Here is a 3623-nt window from a genome sequence, read left to right as displayed (position 1 = left end):
AAAGTAAGCTTCTGGAGAAAAATCTGTCTCCCTCAGCTTCTCAGTGAGAGCTTAAAAAAACACTTATTAATCAATTGAATTATTGGTTGATTTGAGGGCAAAGGAGGAGCTCATCCCAGTTCACCATTCATCAATTTCCCATTTTAACTAGTTATTCTTGCTAACCAGATGCTAAGTTCTGTTGTTTCTAAAAGAACTACAGATATCACCATCAACCTCTAAATTCTCTGCCTTCTAAATCTGACAAAACTCTTTTTACCCTATCCTATTTACAGTGTTCCAAATCCACATTTCTATCATAATTACAACCTCTCCCTCTACCCACATGTATTCCCCTAGGCTACCCTTTGGGAGTTTCCTTCTCTCTTTGCATCCCAGTCTTGCTATTTGTTTAGCATATTTAAATCCAAATAGGAATGTGAGACAAAATAGGATCCCATGTTCCCAGATCATGACTCCTCTAAGGTCAGCTCTGGATCCCCACCAAAGTAGCCTTGCCTAAAGAATATATTATTGTGGGTTTCTCAAAACTGGACCATCACAGCCACAGGACACCTGTGTCATCTTAGGCCCAAGGTTTTTGTCCTCAAGAGCACATTATGCATTCATAACATCTGTATGAATGTCTAAGATAATCAGCATTACACAATTCCAGACCCAGAAGGGATCTCAGAGACCCTCCGGTCCTCCACATACATGAACAAGAGTCTCCACTACATCATATCCAGCAAGTGATCTTCCAGCCTTCCTCTGGAGCAAGGTTCAACAAGTGAAGATAAACCTCCCCTTCTCCAGAAGTAGCCCACTCCTCTTCTGGAGAGCTCTCATCTTTAGGAAGATCTTCCTTATATCAAACCTAAATTCACCTCTTTACTCTTTTGCCTTCACAAACCAAGCAGAACAGAGCTAAGTCCTCTTCCTCTGGAGACATTTTTAAGGACTTGAAAATAGCTAGCATAATAATCAATCAAAAAAAATTTTCTGTCATAGACACTGTGCCAGGAACTGGGGATACAAAGACAGGAAAAAATAGTTCCTACCTTCAGAAAGCTTATGTTCTATAGAGAAGAAAAAACATGTTTAAATATGTGTGTATGTGTGTATTCATGAAACCAACATAAATACACATATACATAGATAGATGTGCTTATTATTTTACATATATATCTATATAGAATGATATACATGTGATCTTATATTTTATATATAATTAAGATTTACATATAGATATATGTAAAGATATATAATATTAAATATGTACATGTAAACTTTGTTATATACAATAAAGATTTTATTTATAGATATATGTAATATATGTAAAGATATAAGTATAATCTTTGTATATATAATATAGTATAAAGATTTTATAAATATATATTTGTAATCTTTATATATTTAATAAAGTTATACATATATGAAGATTTAAATATAGATATACAAAATAATAAATGTAGAAACCTCTGTGGTATAGTGGATAGAGATGAGATCGCAGAAAGGTAGACTCTGGCACCTACTATGTACCAAACATTGTGCTAAGTACTTTTATGAGTATTATCTCATTTGATCTTCCTGATAACTCTGGGAAGTAGGTGCTGTTATTATCCCCATTTTATAGTTGAGGGAGACAGAGGTTAAGTTAAAAACCCAGGGTAACACAGCTAGTAAATATCTGAGGGTAGATCTGAACTTAGATTTTCCTGACTCTGGGTCCAGTTCTTGATCCACTTTACCATCCACCCACCAGAGCAGTCAACTCACTTTGACTTGGATTCAAGTCTGGTCTCTGACAAATAATGGTTATATGATCCTGAGCTGAATGGGGGTGTTCTAGGAGAACTAACATCTCTGGTACGAGGGTTCTCAAGACCTTTTCAGGACTGCTTATTTACCTTTGGTGTCCACCTCTTGCCCAACTCTTATCTGTGTCTCCAAGAAGCTGTAGCATGTCCAGTGACCATGCCCTGGTAAAACCATCTTGGCAGATGGGCTAAACTGGGTTGAGGATAACCCAAACTGTGAAAAAGAATTCTTTACTCTATTTTGCCAAGGAGTCAGTCTCCTCCTGGAGGAAGGAGATAGTTTTAAAAATTCAGGAAAGAGCTTGGACTATATCCTGAGCCAATATCTCAACTTCAGCAGAGATATATCTAATAGAATCTATTACTGCCATTACCCCCAAAAGCAGCCTAGAAAAATCTCTGTGCTACAGAAGAAGTGGCCACTAATTTAGATCCAGATCTCTTGCTCTGTGTATGCCATAAAGTGCCCAGATTCCTAGCTATAGGCTTTTCCACCTGGCCAATAAAATGATCATGCTCCAGTACTGGTGGGGTTGCATAGGCCAAACCACAAGTCCCATAACACCCTTGGAGAAGGGAAAAGTATGCTGAGAAGTTGCAGATGTAGAATTCTCTTGTGATCATCAAAATCTGTGGGAAGTCTATTCTTATCTTGTGATGATGCAGAAACCATTGCAAAGGATAAGTACTTACTTGACACATCTGTGAAAAAAATTCTTGGTTCTCTTTTATCTATTCTGAGTTTACACTTGTGAAAAGGGAATCCTTTATTCTCTTTGTCTGGTTGAAGTTAAAACTTTTGGTTAGGGGCAACTGGGTAGCTCAGTGGATTGAGAGCCAGGCCTAGAGATGGGAGGTCCTAGGTTCAAATCTGGCCTCAGACACTTCCCAGCTGTGTGTCCCTGAGCAAGTCACTTGATTCCCATTGCCTAAAAAATAGATAAATAAATAAAAAACTTTTGGTTAACACTAACTTAAGTACCTCACTAGATTGTGAAGACAGGATTGACTATCCTTTTGATAGAATCAACACAAGCTTGAACTAGGTGGAGGAGCTCAGTCAAACCACTTAGTGAATTCATACCCTACTTAGTGCTAGATAAGAAGCCAGCAAAATACTTGAAGAGCTCCACCCTTTTTTAACTCAATCAGTCAGAATCTTGTGAATTCTTTTTTAAGAGTTCACACAAGAGTTCATACCCTCAGAAAATGCGAACCTTTTTGATGAGAAATTGACCTTCAGAAGGTGAGAAGTTGATCCCACAGACACTTCCTAGGGGCAGTGCTAGACAATTTGGAAACTGTGATTGGCCCTGTGAAGAGGGGAGGAGACAAGAAGTCATCATAAAAGCAAGCCCAAACTCCCTCAGAGCAGATGGTCTTTGAAAAGATAGTCTGAAGAAATTGTCTTCTGGAGATAATCTTACTGGGGAGTCTTTGAGGGAGCTTGCTGGAGACTGCAGCTTGGATCATGGGCTTAGAGCTCTGCTTCAACTTAGACTTTGACTTCTGAACTACTTTGATGGGTGAGTGAAAGGTTGACTGCTTTTCTAGTTTCCTAAGAGACTAGCTTCCATCTTGGAGGAAGCCACATGGCTGCTCACCACCAGCCTTCCTGGTTGAGATATGATAGATAACTTCTCTATCCCCCCTCACATTTCTATTCTTTATTGTTTCCTCTCTATTTATAAATACTTGTAAATAAATTTCTGACTCAAGATATTATAAATATTGGCAACCACATAATTTCATAAAATTATTGTCCAACCATTAATTTTCACCTTTACAGAACCCATTGGTGAGTTATGAGGGTATCTTCCCCAA

This window comes from Monodelphis domestica, chromosome 2 (assembly GCF_027887165.1).
Source record: "Monodelphis domestica isolate mMonDom1 chromosome 2, mMonDom1.pri, whole genome shotgun sequence".
NCBI classification, from domain to species: domain Eukaryota; kingdom Metazoa; phylum Chordata; class Mammalia; order Didelphimorphia; family Didelphidae; genus Monodelphis; species Monodelphis domestica.
Note: the sequence above shows the minus strand (reverse complement) of the source record.